Below are 19,016 nucleotides of genomic sequence, written 5' to 3' on the forward strand. Positions count from 1 at the left end.
TCTGCTTAAACCGGATATTAATCTGATGAAAAAATACACAGAGCCCAATGCTTGTCCCCCACACTCAGCTCCTAGTTTCTACTCATGAGCGGAGTTCAGCTGGTAAAATATGTCAAGGATTTTTCTTAGGACACAGGACTATGAATGATGGGAGAGTTGGACCAGGGTCTCCTTAAGGAAAACAAAATCTCTGCATTCCACTGCGGAGGTCTCCTGGGTAACATTTGTGTATTATGTGTCACTACAGACATTTGCAGTTTGTATGGATAACAGCGAACATGGCATCCAGTAGTGCCAGCTATACAGCAGAAGACATCTATTCTCCCTCTGGAATTCCACACATAGTCTATACCAGCTAGTACCCAAAAAACGGAATTTAAAAAAAGACAAGCTCTGGTGTCAAAAAGTAGCGATTTGTCCATTTTTGTGCTTATTCACTACAAAGTGAACATGGATCCCTAGGTTAATTTGTAATTTTTTTTAAAAAAAGTCGCAAAAATAGTCTCAGCCTTAGGGTACTTTCACACTAGCCTTAGTGTGATCCGGCAGGCAGTTCTGTCGTCGGAGCTGCTTGCCGGATCTGCCGATCAGTGTGACAACTGGCAGCATTTGTAGACTGATCCGGGTGCGGATCTGTCTACAAATGCATTGCAAGAACTGATCAGTCTCTCCACTTGTCATGCAGATGGATGGATCCATCTTGCAGTCTTTTTCAAATTTTTTCTGTTTTGCAATGCCGTATCCAGGAATAATGCAAGTCAATGGGAATCAGGCATTTTGGACGGACATAATACCGCAGTGACTGAACGGAAGGCATACTGATGCAAACTGAACGGATTTCTATCCATTCAAAATGCATTGTGATATGCTTGATCTGTTCTTTTCCGGCATAGAGCCCTTTTGACGGAACTCTATGCCGGAAAAGAATAACGCTAGTGTGAAAGTACCCTTACTCCGGTAAAGACGGTGTAGAAGCAGGAGTAACATCTGAAGAGCTAGAAATTAAGGGAAATCCTCATCTGGACATTTACGGCATATAGACAGGATATGCCGTGAATGTCTGACAGGCGTAGGTAGGTCCAATGCCTAATTCATGAACAGGGTCCCAAAGTTAAAAGGAAAGCAAGCCGCGCATGCACTGCTAAGGGACTTTCCTATTTTCTGAAGTCCCATAGTAGTGAATAGAGTGGCGGCATGTGTGGGTCCTATGGCCCACCAAATTCACTAAAGTGAATGGGCCTGAGCTCAAATACCAAGAACAGCCACTCTACAATTTATGGCGCTGTGCTTAGTAAAGCGCAAGAAGAACGCAGCATTTCCGTGAGCTCTTCAAACAGCTGGACCTCCACTGATCAGATATTGATTGACCCATCAAAATTAAACTGCTCAAAAAAACACTTTAAAAAAAAGGCCACAATTTCAATCAAGTAAGCGAGTTATATACAAAATGGAGTAATATCTCCAGACAAGTCAATTTTATAAAAACGCGCCAAAAATTTATCAAATAACGTGCAACAAGTTTAGCACAGTTTACAAAAAGCAGACTCAAGTAAAACAGATTTTCAAAATTACCCTACTGATAAATCCTCCCTGCTGGAAGTCAAAAATGTACAATAGCCATATCTTTCCTGGTACAGTCAATATTGTCTGATAATAGATTGAACCACTTGACCAAATCCACCATCCAGATCTGAAAAATAACGAAAAGTCTCCAAAAAGCTAGAGCTAAACATCATGCCTATAAATAACGATGCAGTGGTATTATACGGGGGAGGGGAGCTCATTCAGGTTACATTACTTTGAAGAAGAAAATAAATAAATAAATAAAAAAGGAGGATCTGAAACTTTATGACAGGAATTTGGGTGGAAATGGGGCATATGACCTCATAGAGAAGAGCCTGCCAGATAGAGAATACACAGTGGAATGGCACATCAGGCTCATTTGTTCCTCCCAGTATCTCCGCTGTATTTTAGCCTTTGGAAATGCACTGGAAAGTGTCTGAGCTCACCAACCATGAGGAGGAGCTGGAAGAGAGCTCTCCGTCCGGCTTCATTGTAGCTGCCGATTGTTCTCCATCTTCATTATGGAGGGGTGAAGGGAGAGTTCACAAGCTGAATGGTGATTAGGGTCTTATTATCGGTAGCACTAAACACAAACAGTATATACTACAGGATAGTAAAGCAGATACAATATCAAGAGGCTGATTTACCAGAATTGAAGCTTGAACTTTAGTGCTTCCAAACACAGAAGAGATAAAAAAAAAATCTATTTATTATTTTTTTTGGGCCATGTCCAAAAAGGCAAATTTCGTGTGTGTGGTTTTTAAGTACATATTCAGACCAAACAAGGGATTTTCAAATATTCTGTCCTTTTTTAGGGCATGCTCCTTGTGTTGTACATCTGTGACAAATTTTAAATCCTTAGCAGAACACTTTCTCATGCATTTATTTTACTCACTTACGGTATGCAGCGCTGACCTATTGCGCATGCTTTACAGACATTATCATTGCTTGCTGTCTCCAGTGGAGAGCACAATCTAAGTTCCCTATCTTTGAAGTGTGGGAGGAGACCCGAAATACCTGCAGGAAACCCCTACAAAAACACAGGGAGAACATGCAAACTCCAAGAAGATGTCATTGGTCGGATTGGAACCTAGGACCCCAGCACTGCAAGGCAGCAGTGCTAACCACTGAGCCACCATGCTGTCCACTTGCATGTGTATTATGAGAACATTTATGTGCTTATATTATGGACAAGTGTCCCAGCCACAGGTCTACTGACCCGAACTCAAAGCATTCTAGAGATCTACCATGCTATGAGTTCTGGCATGTAGATTCCCAGAAACATTAATATGCTGAAATATTCGCAAGGCACAGCTGAACAGCAGAACCTAAACGTTCCTTGTAAACCACCTTAAAAGTTGTAGAAATCAGATGAAAGTAGATCTATAAATATTACACACAAAAGGCATACACCAAATTATACAGCCATCTATAATGCCAATGGATTACAATAAAGGAAAATTTGAAAATGGATTATTTTCCTTTTGCCTTATAAGGGCATATGGAGATGCCAGATGGACCATACATTGATCCCCTTACAGCAGACAGCAAGGCCAGAGCATTTACAACTTGGTAGGTCTTCTGAGGTGTTCCTGGTATACAGTGGTTAGTACCTACCAAAACGGCACAAGAAAAGACAACAGATGAACTGGTCACAGGTGGCCATGGCTCACCGTGTGTGAAAGCTGCCGACAAATTATCATTTTTGTCCCCCACATAACAAACAAGCGGCTGATCGCTGGGCATGTTTAAATAGGGCAACGATTGGGAATGAATGTTTGTAGGAGCGTTCGTACGATCTTCGGACTGGGTAAAAGGACCTTTAGTAAAGCTTGATAACCCACACTATACCAAAACCTAAACGGCTGTCTAACTAGATCGCATTTAGAGTTTCTGTAGCCAGTATGTTATTACCCCAGGCATGGGTGGAATAACGAATGGAGGATTAAGGAGCCTTTCAGAAGAAATCTAGTAGTCAGTAGCATCTTTTTAGGTACACAATTTGCATCCACTGACATTCAAAATCACTCCCACGGGTTGGGTGCCAGCAGCTTTTTTTTTCCAGGCAGAGTGGTTGACTGGTACTTGGGAACTCTCCAGCCATGAAGTATGGATAATGTTGCCAATAAACGCCAGCTTTAAAGAAGAACAGAGAATAGCTATAATGAATGAAGAGTAGCAAAAGTAGAATGTGATAACAGTAAAAAGGATCGGCCATTATTTATATTACTCATTACTTCAAGACCTTAGTATTTTACGGTGAGAATACTGCACTAGCCATCTGTGAGCTGTATTGGATTTAAGTGTCAGAAGCCTATAGGTACAGCATAGACAAAAAGGGCAAAAAGGCGCTCATAAGGAAAATAATTAAGCGCACTGGGTATGGGACTGTAATAATGAAGGCTCACTTTATTTGGCTGACAAAATTAGGCACAACACTAATCTAGGCTTATATGGTGTAGTGGTTGCTGCAGTGTCAACACCGCCCGGGAAACAGATTTCAGGTCACGTCCAGGCTGAGCAAAGAATCCACTCGGAGAGGACGCTGTGGTCACCACTGTACTGAAGGACACCGGATGGCGCAGACCAGTGATGGAAGCAATCCAACTGCTGAAAGCTTCATAAGAGTTTATTATAGTCTAATAAAAATGTGTTTCAGAGCTCCAGGGCCCCTGCTTCAAGTTACAACAGACAAGAAAGTGATCAAAATAGCATGATACAGACATTTAAAAACAAATTGGCGCCAAAAATGATGAGCACACACCCCTTTATTTGGGAGGGGCAGGTGAAATTCAATAAACGTGAGTAATCAATAATGTAAATGATGATGATATAGCAGAATAAAAAAAATAGACAATAGATTATAGCAATAAATAAATACATCAAAAACAAACTAACCCATTAAAAAGGGAAGGAAATTATTATTGTGGGCATATGTCAATCCCAGGGCTAGAAGAGGGCTCGGATAGGGGATGGAAACAATGGGAGATGCTAGGTAACCGGTGGGCGCTTGCATCAAGGGAACCAGGCGGGAGCCTGTTAGGACCTAACAAACTAATGAAATGAACATAAAATAATTTGTGCTAAGATCTGTGGAGCTTGTGTGTGGAGGCATAATGTGGAAGGAATTGAGGGGTAGGAAAATGAAATGAATAAACCTGATTGGCTGAGAACGGCTAGGTGGGCAGAAGCAAAACATATAGAGAGAGTGAACTTTATAATTATGAAACCAAGGGTGCTAGTATAAAAAATATGAGAAGTCTATGTAAATATGCATATAATATATTAAATATGAAATATAAAAATAAAATAAAAACTGGTGTAAATGAAATTAAATGAAATCTTCAATAAGTGAACAAATAGGGACAAAAGGGTAGATTCATCATGAGGCTACACCACATTTGTGGCGTGAAAAAGTCGCAAAGTGCGCGTTTGTGACTTTTTCAATGCAACTTGCATGAAAATGTTTTGCATTTCTCTAGCAGCCTAGTCACTTTCCCAAAAGTGGGAGTGGTGAGGACAAGGAGGGGATGGGGCCGGTGGCGCCACCACATTTATCATAATTTCAGATGAGGTGCACGGAATATTGGTACATGATAAATGTCCCCCAGAGAGTAGGACTTTAGGTGTATATAAAAAATAATAAATTAAAAAAAAAAAAAAAAATCTATAAAAAAGGAAATAAAATATATGATGTTGGTAACATAAATGGATAATAAATACAGATAATTAGATAAAAATAAAAAGGGTACACATCGAGGTTTAATTAGAAACTACTTTCAAGGCATTCATATACTCTGCAGCTTAAATATCCAAAACATTTCTTTTTTTTTACACAAAAGACTATGCAGAAATACTTTCTATCGCTGTGACGGAAAATGGGGGGGGGGGGGGGGGGAATCACTGAAGTGCATGTCTACAGACACTGGGGAAAATTTATCAAGACTGCTGCAAAGAAAAACTGGCTCAATTGTCCCTAGCAACCAATCAGATTGAGCCTTTAATTTTCCCAAAAAGTTCTGAAAAGTGAAAGGTGGAATCTCACTGGTTGCTATGGGCAACTAAGCCAGTTTTCATTTCCACCAGTTTTGATAAATCTCTCCCACTACATTTCCAGTAAACCAGGGTTACATTCCAGCTGTGCTTTACTAACCCTCTCCCTGAGGGATTCTGTCATCCGTCCTGCCTACCTACCGCAGTCCATATATTTATGCATTTGTGGTCTCCGATAGGCAATCCATGGTCTATTGGGAAGGACTTTATTCACAAAAGGATCATCCAGTAAATTCGACCAATGTTTTTCCAAAAGCGATTGTAGACATTACAAGCTGTGGTGACCTTTGGTAGTAGGCACGTTTCTTGAGTATGTTTTCTAGCCCTCTGACAGGATGCTGAAAGAGCCTGTTTGGGATAGGCTTTCTCTTTAAACCTTGATCTTAATAGCTGGCTCTGATCGTGGTACACTTTATAGGGGTTTTCTAGCATGGCCATGCTGCCGGAACCTCATAAAAAATAATTATCGGAAAACCCCTTTAAGGCAACGGCAAAGGAAGTGAGACTCAGATTTCTAGGCAGTGCCCCTTGTCTTTTGATGGCATTTTACAAGGAACAGTTTTTCACCGTATTTTTGTATGGCCCAGTCATATATTTGTATTGATTAATCATGTCCCCCCTTAGTCTCTTTTCAAGACTAAATAAATTCAATTCTTTTAATCTTTCTTCATAACCAAGACCCTCCATGCCCCTTATCAGTTTAGTCGCTCTCCTCTGTACTTTTTCCAGCTGCAGTGCATCCTTTCCATGTACTGGTGCCCAGAACTGAACTGCATGTTCCAGATGAGGCCGCACCAACGCTTTGTAAAGTGGCAGCATTACATCCCTGCCCCGTGAGTCCATGCCTCGTTTAATGCATGACAGTATCCTGGTGGCCTTAGAAGCAGCTGATTGACATTATATGCTGTTATTTAATCTACCATCTACAAGGATACCCAAATCCTTTAAGAGACTCTCCCAGTGTTACATCACCTAGGACATATGAAGCACAGAGATTATTACTACCAAGATGCATAACTTTTCATTTATCCACATTGAACCTCATTTGCCAAGTTGATGCCATCAACTGCAAAAATAGAAATTGTGCTATTAATCCCGTCCTTGATATCATTATTAAATAAATAAATTAAATAATAAAGGGCCCAGCACTGAACCTTGGGGTACACCACTTATAACCTGGGACCATTCTGAATAGGAATCATTGACCACAACTCTCTGGACACGGTACTTCAGACAGTTTTCAATCCAATTACAAACTATACTTTCCAAGCCTATAGAACAGGGATGGCCAACCTGTGGCTCTCCAGCTGTTGCAAAATTACAACTCCCAGCATCCCCAGACTGCCTACAGTTAGCAGCCTACAGCAGGGCATAGTGGGAGTTGTAGTTATACAACAGCTGAAGAGCCACAGGTTGGCCATGCCTGCTATAGACCTTATTTTTACTATTAAACATCTATGAGGGACAGTATCAAAAGACTTTGCAAAATCCAGAACCACTAGATCCACATCCACCCCTCTGTCCAGGCTACTACTCACCTCCTCATAAAAACAAATCAGGTTAGTCTGACAACTTCTGTCCTTGGTAAACCCATGCTGGTTATCACTTATAATATTATTTACAGTCACATACTCCTGTATATAGTCCCTTAAGAGTCCTTCAAACATTTTTCCCACAACAGAAGTTAAACGAACTAGTCTATAATTACCTGCGGAGGACCTAGATCCTTTTTTGAATATGGGCACCACATTAGCCTTGCGTCAATCACTTGGGACCGTACCAGTACCCAGAGAATCTTTAAAAACTATAAACCGGGGCACAGCAATGACTGAACTGAGCTCTTTAAGCACTCTTGGGTGTAATCCATCTGGACCCTGAGCCTTGTTCACAATTGCCCTATTTAACTTGTCTTGGACCATATCTATAGTTAGTACATCCAGTAATATACTCAAATTGGCTAACAGCCCCAGCACCACAGATATCAGCTCCTTTCTCTTATTTATATTTTTAGCTCTGTATATACAAAACATTTAGTAACTCTGCTTTTTCCTTATCTTCAGTGACTACCCTTACTTTACCATTATTTAGGGGACCTACCTGCTTGGACCTTGGTTTTTTAGCATTTATACATTTAAAGAATTTTGGGGGGATTTGTTTTGTTCTCTTTTGCCACCTGCTGTTTTGTATTTTTGCTAATTTTATCTCCTTTTTACAGATTTTATTAAGCCCTTTGTAATCTTCAAATGCTACAGCTGACCACCTCAGATTTGTATTTTTTAAAAGCCCTTTGCCTTTTATTGGCCTTTTTACAGTAGCTGTACGTTTTTTTTTGGTTTGTTATGGGGGGGGGGGGGGGTCATTTTAGCCATTTATACTTGTTACCTAAAGGAATACATTTTTTTATGCAATTACTGTGGATTTAAAGCTCTCACATTCATCCTCAGTATTATTATGTGACAGTAGCTGCTCCTAGTCTATGCCCTGAAATGCCCTCAACCCAGGGAAATTAGCCTTTTTGAAATTCAGTGTCTGCTCTGCCTGACAGAGTTAGTTTTTTATAGTTTAGGGGGAATATAATTATGTTGTGGTCACTGTTACCTAGTGTTTATCGAACAGTAACATTTCCAACTAGCTCTGCATCATTAGAAATTACCAGATCCAACAGAGCATTGCCCCTAGTGGGAGCTTCTACAAACTGGTCCTGCAGCAAGTTGAGGAATTTTCTCCCCTTTGCGGTTGAGGCAGAATTATGTCCCCAGTCAATGTCTGGAAAGTTAAAATCTCCCATTATGAGCACTGTACCAGCCTGTGCAGCCCGCTCCATTTCATTATACAGTTGCATTTCTATCTCCTCTGTGATGTTAGGGGGGTCTATAGATTACACCAAGTATTTTTTTTCTTTCAGTGTTTATATCCCTTGAAACTTCCACCCACAATTGCCTCTTTCACACTTGTCTTCAGATAACTCCTCACATACAGGCACACACCACCACCTTTTCTATTGACCCTATCTTTCCTAAATAGTGTAAAACCCTTAATATTTCTAGCCCAGTCATGTGAAGAATCCAACCATGTCTCAGCCACACCAACTACATCTATGTGTTCTTCTAGTACCATAGACTCCAGCTCCACCATTTTGCTAGCTAGACTTCTGGCATTTGTGAAAATACATTTTAAATTACTATTACCTGTAAAGTGAATATCTAGGATTTTGGGATTACCTTGGTTGATGTTTGTATGTAACAAGTTCTTGTTACCAACAGTTCTATTTTTTTATCGGTGTACAGTTCTGCCCAATCGTCTCCTTACTTTCCTCACTAAGGCTACTTTCACACTAGCGTTCGTCGGTCCGCTCGTGAGCTCCGTTTGAAGGAGCTCACGAGCGGACCCGAACGCAGCCGTCCAGCCCTGATGCAGTCTGAATGGAGCGGATCCGCTCAGACTGCATCAGTCTGGCGGCGTTCAGCCTCCGCTCCGCTCGCCTCCGCACGGACAGGCGGACAGCTGAACGCTGCTTGCAGCGTTCGGGTGTCCGCCTGGCCGTGCGGAGGCGTGCGGATCCGTTCAGACTTACAATGTAAGTCAATGGGAACGGATCCGCTTGAAGATGTCACCAATTGACTCAATCTTCAAGCGGATCCGTCCCCCATTGACTTTACATTGAAAGTCTGAACGGATCCGCGCAGGCTACTTGCGCACTTGCGAATTTTTTTAAAGTTATTAATCCAGACGGATCCGTACTGAACGGAGCCTCCGTCTGCATTAACATGAGCGGATCCGTTCAGAACGGATCCGCCCGAACGCTAGTGTGAAAGTAGCCTAACCCCAGCCTCCACTGTTTCTTAATATTTTACAAAAATTACAGAAGAGGTACCTATATTTTCCTTTAGTGATAACAGCTAGGGCTGCAGTAAACGAATATTTTTGTAATCGAGTATTCTATCGATTATATTTCTCGATTCATCGAGTAATCTAATAAGAAAAAGCTACTTAAAATAACGTACGTAATTAGGTATGTATAAAGTTATTGGTTTGAAGGGGTTAATAACTTTATACATGCCTAATGCCAAGGTGCTTCCATTAACCCCTCCAAACCAATAACTTTATACATGCCCATTGGGTTTGGAGGGGTTAATGGAAGCACCTTGGCATTAGGCAGGTATAAAGTTATTGGTTTGCAGAGGTTAATGAAAGCACCTTGGAGGTGCCTTCATTAACCCCTCTCTAAACCAATAACTTTATACATGCCAAGGTGGTGCTTGCAGCCTCCATTAACCACTCTCTCTCCATCTGCCTCCCCCCAGCCTCTGATCTGCCTCTCCCCCCCCAGCCTCTGATCTGCCTCTCCCCCCCCCCAGCCTCTGATCTGCCTCTCCCCCCCCAGCCTCTGATCTGCCTCTCCCCCCTCCCTCCAGCCTCTGATCTGCCTCTCCCCCCTCCCTCCAGCCTCTGATCTGCCTCTCCCCCCTCCCTCCAGCCTCTGATCTGCCTCTCCCCCCTCCCTCCAGCCTCTGATCTGCCTCTCCCCCCTCCCTCCAGCCTCTGATCTGCCTCTCCCCCCTCCCTCCAGCCTCTGATCTGCCTCTCCCCCCTCCCTCCAGCCTCTGATCTGCCTCTCCCCCCTCCCTCCAGCCTCTGATCTGCCTCTCCCCCCTCCCTCCAGCCTCTGATCTGCCCCCCCTCCCTCCAGCCTCTGATCTGCCCCCCCCCTCCCTCCAGCCTCTGATCTGCCCCCCCTCCCCCCAGCCTCTGATCTGCCTGCCCCCTCTGGTAACGCAACCCCCCCCTCCCTCCCCAGTATTAATCATTGGTGGCAGTGGCCACAGGGTCCCCCTCCTCCCCCCCATCATTGGTGGCAGTGTCAGTTCCGATCGGAGCCCCAGCAGTGTAATGCTGGGGCTCCGATCTGTAACCATGGCAGCCAGGAGTCACGCTACTGAAGTCCTGGCTGCCATGGTATGTTAGTGAGCAGAGAGCAGCGCATTATACTCACGTGCGCTGTGGCCGGCGGTCGCTCCTTCTCATAGGTCTGTGCGGCGCATTGCTAATGCTGTAAGCATTAGCAATCCGCCGCACAGACAGAAGAAGGAGCAACCGGCGGCCACAGCGCACGTGAGTATAATGCGCTGCTCTCTGCTCTCTAACATACCATGGCAGCCAGGACTTCAGTAGCGTGACTCCTGGCTGCCATGGTTACCGATCGGAGCCCCAGCATTACACTGCTGGGGCTCCGATCGGAACTGACACTGCCACCAATGATGGGGGGGGGAGGAGGGGGACCCTGTGGGATATGGCCGGCACATTCATTGGTGGCGCAGTGGCCACAGTCCCTCCCCTCCTCCTCCTCTGTCCTCATTGGTCTTCAGCGGCAGCCGAGCACAGTGGGGAGGGAGAGACTCCCTCCTCCTCCTCCCTCAGCTGTGCCGGCCGGCTCAGTCCTGCCTCTCTGGCCTCCGGAGGACACGGAAGCGGTGAGTGAGACACTTAATTTCACTCCCGCTCCGTGATCACGTGATGTAAACGATTCCTCGATGCAGGGAAACTGCATCGATGAATTTTTTGACTCGATTTAATCGAGTTATTCGAATAATCGTTTTAGCCCTAATAACAGCATTGTAACCCTTTCCATAAAAATCACAGCAGGTCTCCCACATAACATAATATAGGGTGACATTTCTGGAAAACGTAAAAAGTTCACGCTACAGTGATATACTATATCAATATTATATTATGAATGTAGGGCATTTAAGCAGAAGCATGCAATGGTGATTTCCTCATCGCAAACTATTTATTGAAACAAAAGTCAACAACAGTGGTGGGTATACCCCCACAAAAAATGTCAATGTCTTAATAACTGGTCATGTGGCCTTGAGCATCAATTAACAGTTTGACCACGACATCTCATGCTGTTTCCAAGTTGAATTATTGTCTGCTGCTGAGGCATGGCGTCCCACTCTTCTTGAAGGGCAGTCCTCAGGTCATTTAGGCTCTGGGGTACAGAGTTACGAGCCTCTTCACAGCGACTCAGCTGATCCCATAGGTTTTCAATGGGTTCAGGTCTGGAAAAAGTGCAGGCCACTCCATTTGAGGTCCCCCAGTCTCCAGCAGCCATTCCCTAATGAGGCGACCTCGATGAGCTGGTGCATTATCATCCATGAAGATGAAATTAGGCCTGTGTTGTTCATGCAGAGGCACAATGACGATTAATGATGCTATTAAAGTAGTATGGGCTTGTCACTGGACCATTCGCAAAGTGTAGGGCAGTTCTATATTGACTAGACACACCTGCCCACACTGTAACACCACCACCACCACTAAAGGCTCCTCTTGTGACAACAGTGGCTAATGCGTAGCGCTCTCCTTGACGTCTCTAACATAGTTGGAGGCCCACTGGTCCCTAGTCCTGTGTAGATGCTCCCTGGCCCATGCAAGACGATAACGTCTGTGCCTGGTGGTGTAGTCAGGTACCCTTGCAGGTCGTCTACCACGCAGACCACACTGATGACATGACACTTGGGTGCATGTCACCTACCTTAAAAGTGCTTACAGTTGTGTGGCATTAATCATCCAGTTCCATAGGGCATTGTTCACAATGAAGCAGACAGCGTGGGATGTGGCCATAGGATATCCACCATTATTGCCTTTGTGCAACTCTTCCAGTTTCTCTATATCTCTGTTGCAACCTGCTGATGACAATCTATGACACCTCAGTGGCCACTTTCGTCCGAGAACATCCTGCTTGAAGCCTCGCAATGGCGAGGTACTGTTGATCAATTGTTAGGCGTCAACTTAGTCTCATGACGTCAAAATATGAACAGCATGATGAGGAGGACTATTTAAATACCAATTCTAATTGAACTAGGAAATTTATTGGGCGACTCATGGATCAAACACCTGTTGTGAATTTTGTCATTAAGCTCCTTGTTAGACAACAGCAAGTTGTGCACATTAAGTTGACTGGTAAAGGTTACAGTGCATTTTAGGGTCATCCTGAAATTTCACTCACAAGCCAAATATTCCTAACTTTTTCTGAATCGTGTAGCAATAATTTCCTCACAACAGTAACTGCACTGCCCTGCACTATATCTACCAGTGGTCCCCAAGCAGTGCCTCATTCCTGTTCCCTCAGCTGTCCCCGCACTGCCATGACCCGCCCCCACACACCAGCAGTCCCATGTCCCTTTTCCCCAGTGCTCCCTGCCCCCACCACCAGTGTTCATAGCAGTAGCCTGTACTTTTTCCCCAGTGGTCACAGTAGTACCGTTCCTTAACCCCTGAGCTGACAGTGACCTGTCCCCTTTTCCCAGTGGTCACAACAATGCCACTCCCCTTTCTTCCCGTGGTCATAGCAGTGCCCCTCCTCTATACTGTAGGTGCCTCCACAGCACCCTGCTTTCCTAGCGTTTTCAGTGATGCCCCATCTTCATGCAGTAGTCAAAGCTGGCCTTCCCACTATCTTATGTTCTTACTTTCCGCACCTCTAGCATGCTCCATTAATGTGTCCCGAAAACAGAATACTTCCTTATTAAAATGTGTATTATTTGATGAAAACTTGGTTTTAATTTCTATTAACTACACCAATATATTTAGTACGATGGAGCAATTTTATTTCATTTTTATCAGAAGCTAATTAACCGATGAGCATTATTTGTGGTGAAATGGGGTACCTGCAAGATACCAACACAAAAAGGTCCCCTGTTAAGATGTAAATAAATAAAAAAAAGTCCAGTATTATTAGAATTTCAAGGGACATGGCGGGCCACACAACTACAGTGGGAAATATAATGCCGTCTTCAGTGCTTCAGGAAATCTGATTGTTAACAGAAGTAGTCAGTAGAACTAATTATAGAAGCCTCTAATTAAGCAATTTGTAGTTTCACTACATGGTGGACACGTCCTCGGCTCTTTACTGTCCCCATGTCAGGTGCTTATTGTCAAGTGATGCAAGGAAAAACAAAAAGGACAGGTTGGCCCTCGTCCTCAGCACCAGCAAAGGAAATCCCAAGTGTTTACAAATGGCTTGCTGTGTGAACATGATTTCCTTGACATTTCTAAAAATACCAATATTAAATAAAATTCACGAGTACGAGAAAGCCGATACACCGCCCTGTTAGGATGTGATGCAAATAACATTATAATACACCAGTCCATATTATACAGCACAGGTAAGTTGACGCCGTTGAATGTTCTATGCCAAAATCTATATGGAGGTAAACTGAAAGCCCGCTAAACACAAGGTTTTCCTAGCCAAAGGCTAGAAGTATTCAGAACACACATGGTAACATATGGGACCCCTAGTTGTATGCCACAACTACTTCAGCGACTAACATGTAAGCAGCCTACTGTGAATGAGCAGTCTTAGATCATCAGCTTCTGATCGGCGAGGGTCCGACACCCGGGACCCCCACCGATCAGCTGTTTGAGAAGGCAGCGGCGCTCCAGCAGGGCCGCTGGCCTTCTCACTGTTTACCGCCGGCCCAGTGACGTCACGACTAGTATCAACTAGCGTGAGCGAGGCTAAGCTCCATTCAAGTGAACAGAGCTTAGCCCCGCCTAGGCCAGTTGATGCTAGTCGTGACGTCAATGGGCCGGTGGTAAACAGTGAGAAGGCCGCGGCCCTGCTGGAGTGCCGCTGCCTTCTCAAACAGCTGATCGGTGGGGGTCCCGGGTGTCGGACCCCCACCGATCAGAAGCTGATGATCTATCCAGAGGTCTAAAAACCATAAACTACTAAAAATGGCACAGAATCCATTACAGCAGGCAACACCGGCATGCTCAGATGGGATTCTTTAAAGGGAACCTGTCACCTCTACTATGCTACCCTCACTGAGAGTTTCTAAATGTTCAATGTGTTACCCTAAACATATCAATTACACTTTTAAATTTCATTTGCAGACGAATTCAATACGTATTATGCATTTTTTGTACTTCTCGCCTTTTATGCAAATTCACATAAAAGAGTCATATCTTACTTGTGTGACCAGAGAGTCATATTTTCAAGCTCTGACTCATCTCAGGTTAATTTGCATATGTATCAAATCGGTTTATTTACACAATAAAAGCACACAGAGCTATGGAGACTGGGCAACCCATGTCCTCAGCTCTATACCCAAAATCCCGGTGACAGGTTCCCTTTAAGCCATCCTCACTAACTTTTGGCAGAAAAATGAAGACAAACAAATAGAGGATTACATTTCTTTTAATTCCGATAATATAGCATGACTCTTTTCTAGGAATACATGTTTCCAGGAGACTGTTTTTTGCAGTCTGGGACTCAAGGGAGCTCCATGTAAGAGGAAACTAATCTGACAGGTAAAAAGCATAATCTCACCATTTAATTTGGCAGTTTTTGTGCTCATGGCTGAAATTTGTGAACACAGTCAGTCTCCTAACTATTGATTTCAGGAGTTTTAGCTATAGCCATTGCAAACTTGTGCATAAAATCAAGCACACCGCCATGCAATCTCAGGCATGGAGAGGACTACCTACAGAAGTGCATATCTACCATAACATTTGCTGGAGAAGAGCTAATGATCTGGTGCTGTTTTCCAGCATTTCTACCCTTTTCTGCAGTGAAGCATACTAAGTAATTTTAAGCTTCTCTGTGAAGATGTCCACATACATTAGACTTGTGTCAGCACAACTCGTTTTTGGGTCTACCCATCTAATGTGTATGAAATGTTCAGGATGATGTTCATTGATAATATGTCGGGGGAAGAAACTTCATTGGGCATGTTAAACTTCAACATGACCGATCCTGTATTCTCAAGGGAGAAAAACCACCCCCAGAAGTGAGGTGTCGGCAATGGCTTACTCTCCCTCCCTACTGAGAACACATACGCGCTTGGTCAAAGCACATGTGCAGATTATGGGGTTTTCGTTAGGAATACCTGATAGCTATCAAAAGTACATGGCCAACTTGATGAGTTTGGTGGAAGAACTCATTTGGCCTGCACAGAGCCCAGACCTCTACCCCATCGGGATACCTTTGAAATAAACTGCAATGTTGACTGAGAAACACCAATGACCAACCTCATAAATGTTGTTTTGGCTAATTCCCACACTCTCCAAAGTCTTGTGGAAAGCCTTCTCAGAAGAGTTCTCTCTCAGAAATGTTGAGTTCCAACTCAATATTAAAAGGGTTTTCCAGTTTGGGCCAGTGCTGGAGCAGTGGCAAAGAAGGGAAAAGGGTTTGGTTGGATACAATAGGAAGCGCTACATACAGAATGGAAGTAAACCAGGATGATGTGATTACATGGTGAAAATGGGTCAGGCGAGTCCAAATAAAGAAGAAAAAGCACGGGAGAGATAGACATTAGGTAAACAACCACATGAGCATAACCATAGTAACCACGGTAACCCGCCTTTAAGGGCTTAAGCACACAACAAACGGAACGGACACGGACAAAAAATACGTTTATGTGCATGAACCCCAACACCAACTATTCCATTATTAAATAGGATGTCCAACAAGCCCAGATAGGCGTCATGAACAGGTATCCACATATTTCTGGACATACAGTATATAAATGTCGGAACTAGAGCATGCTAAAAAGGAATTTAAATGGGTTTTACTAAATGTATTCACCAGGTTTGATTATCTAACCTGGATCTTTTAAAATCTGCATCTTATCTCTTGTCCATATTCATCTTCAGACAGAAGGGCCATATTTTTGCTAGGATCAGGTTCCAACTGTAGTAAAATATTTCTTTAAAGTAATGAATTATATAAATTAGGGATAAATCCAGTCTAACGGTAAGACACTTTTTGTTTTATATTAAAAAAATAAAAATAAATCTAGCCCCCGAGAAAACGAATGTGATTGTGAACAATAGTAACACAGACAACTTGCCCAGGGAGGAAAAACACCTAGCGATTACCCAAAAACCAAAGGAATGCCCTTAAAGCAAAGCCCACTGGAAGACACACACACAGCACAGAGACGTGTTTATCTACATATTATTCACCGTGTTTACACAGCAGATAGCAGTCATGTCCTGACACTGACAGTATGGCGGCACTGAAATCATTCAGAAGACTCCATTGTTCTAACACTATACGTAAAACCACAGTGATAATTACCACAAGTAGGAGGGAAAGACTAAGTCAATATCACGCATGCACCACTAGTTACCTGTATCCACTGATTAGATACATTTGTAGTTTCATGGGTAGGTTACGCATGCTTTTACCTTTTGATTTCCAAATCAAATACTTTGCGACTCTCGTCAACAAGGGCAGCATTCCAATTTCACTTTGCCAAAGGATAATAGTACCATATTGTTGCAAACTTCCCTTGAAGGGCTTAATATTAGATTGTTGGGGGTCCCATTCCTGGCACACTCACCAATCAGCTAGTTGAACATATTGCTGCCCTCCAGAACAGGCCCAGGAACAGTGCCATACACTGGGTAGAGGCCATGAATGGTACTGCAGTGCTGCACCCTGCGGCTGTCCATTCAGACATAAACCGTAGGCTTCTACGCCGATATATCACACAATCACCTTTCTACACTCCGAGAAGACACCACTTTAGGAATGCTTGGAACTTCAGGATTTCTAGATGAAAACGTTTGCCATAACTTTGGGAGGCCCATGTTAAAGAATGTCTTTTCCCCATCCTAATCCATCTGCAGCAGTTTCTCTAAAGAACTTTCATGGTGATATGTTCTCTATAATTAAAGGGGTTGTGCCCTCACCATCCACAGGAGCAAGTGTGTCTACTGCTCCGTTCAGACAGAGGAACATGGGCCCCGTCAATCAGCCACTTATCCTCTGTCCTGTGGACAGGGCATATGTTCTTGTAATGGAACAACCCCTTTCATTTAGAATTTCATTCATGCAGACACAGATTGTAGAGCGTCCCTGTACACAAATAGTCTGAGGTTCCTTTGCATGTTGTAAAGCTAATTTATGAAGCATAAGGGACTCATCATTGAGCTCCTTACTAGGACTCTTCAGTCAATCATTCAACAGTAATTGTAAGCAAGGCAAACGTGGTACCCTTTTTATTGTGGTAGGGGATCCCTTGTCTGAAGGGCCATAATGCAGGTGTACATGCTGAATCAATGGTATGTCCACTCCCGCGGACCTTATTAAACGCGGGTATGCGACGCATCAGCCATACTGAGCCCTTTCTCAGGAGGTGTGCCCCCATCCTGATGCAGCTCTCTAGCCATTGCAGTTCAGCTGGTGTGTCCTTTCTGCTGCTGCAGCGCTCTCTCTGTAAGGATGCATTCACACTACCATCTGCACAACGCAGATCCTCAAAAAATACAGATGACGTCCACGTGACATCCGTTTTGCACCATTTTCTTTTCTTGGACAAGAATAGGAGATATTCAATCTTTTTTGCAGTACTGCAGAACAAACATACGGATGCGGATTAAATGCAGCTCAACAATATGGTGGTATGAATCGGGCCTAAGGCCTCTTACACACGAGCGTGTCCGGATAAGGTCCAGATGCGTTGCGGCAAAGTACGCGCGAGTAGGTACGCAATTGCAGTCGGTTTCTACTGCGATTGCGTTCACTGTTCAGTTTTTAGTTGGCACAGATTTCAGTTTCTGGCACAAGAATATCCCGAGATGCACCAAAAATATACAAAGCCAGTGCACATACATGAAGACTGGTGTATATGAACTCCCCCCTATAAATGCAGTCTCACCATTACTGAAAACATCATGGGAGCTACATGGCATCTTGAACCATTATAAATCAGGACACCGCCATATATTTTTATTTCTTAGTATGTGTATTTTTGGAGATAAAAGAAAGAGGGACATTTGGGCTATAGTGAGGAGCCCTGGGTCTATCTACATTAATAGGTAACAAGCTCCCAGACAATGAATGATGATATTCCACCACGCGCTGTCCGAGCCACAAGTCACGAGAAACGATGTCAATAGCAAAGCAGATACTTCAGCGAGTCCCACATCTGCGGCCATTGTACTGTGCACTTAGAACCGACGACGTCACAGTTTAGCGTATCAATCACGTTCCCTACAGGACAAGGATAGGCTGCAGAAATATCTCACCACATTCCTATCTGCTTCCCATCATGTTTACAATTCTTCCTCTTGTCGGACATGTGGTTCTTATAATGGGGCCTGGCGGTCACATCTGTATCAGCCTCATAAAGATTGGAGGCAGGCGTGCAATCAGAAAGCTCTGCCCTGACAAAATACTCCACATGTTACAATTTATTCGCTGCCTCTTCATCACTGTACCGTTATGCATCTGAATCCCGTGGCCTGCCCGTATATTTTTCTTTTAATTAGCTAGTAAAATGTAGCAGGGACCCTGTAAGCATCTAAACGGGAGGGTGCCAAATGTGAAATACTGGATCCATCTCTACGGTGTCATCCGGAACAACGGATCCGGTATATTTTTTTTTATT

General features: G+C 43.6%; 1 protein-coding gene and 1 pseudogene across 2 annotated transcripts in view; one reads left to right on the plus strand and one right to left on the minus strand.

Annotated features, from left to right (window-relative positions):
* The window catches only part of TLN2 (talin 2), a 210,054-nt gene that overhangs the window by 164,312 nt on the left and 26,726 nt on the right, over window positions 1-19,016 (minus strand). The window lies entirely within an intron of this gene.
* On the plus strand, window positions 1,935-2,121 carry LOC122929766 (annotated as a pseudogene).

The sequence above is a fragment of the Bufo gargarizans genome, chromosome 2, assembly GCF_014858855.1.
Source record: "Bufo gargarizans isolate SCDJY-AF-19 chromosome 2, ASM1485885v1, whole genome shotgun sequence".
Lineage (NCBI taxonomy): Eukaryota > Metazoa > Chordata > Amphibia > Anura > Bufonidae > Bufo > Bufo gargarizans.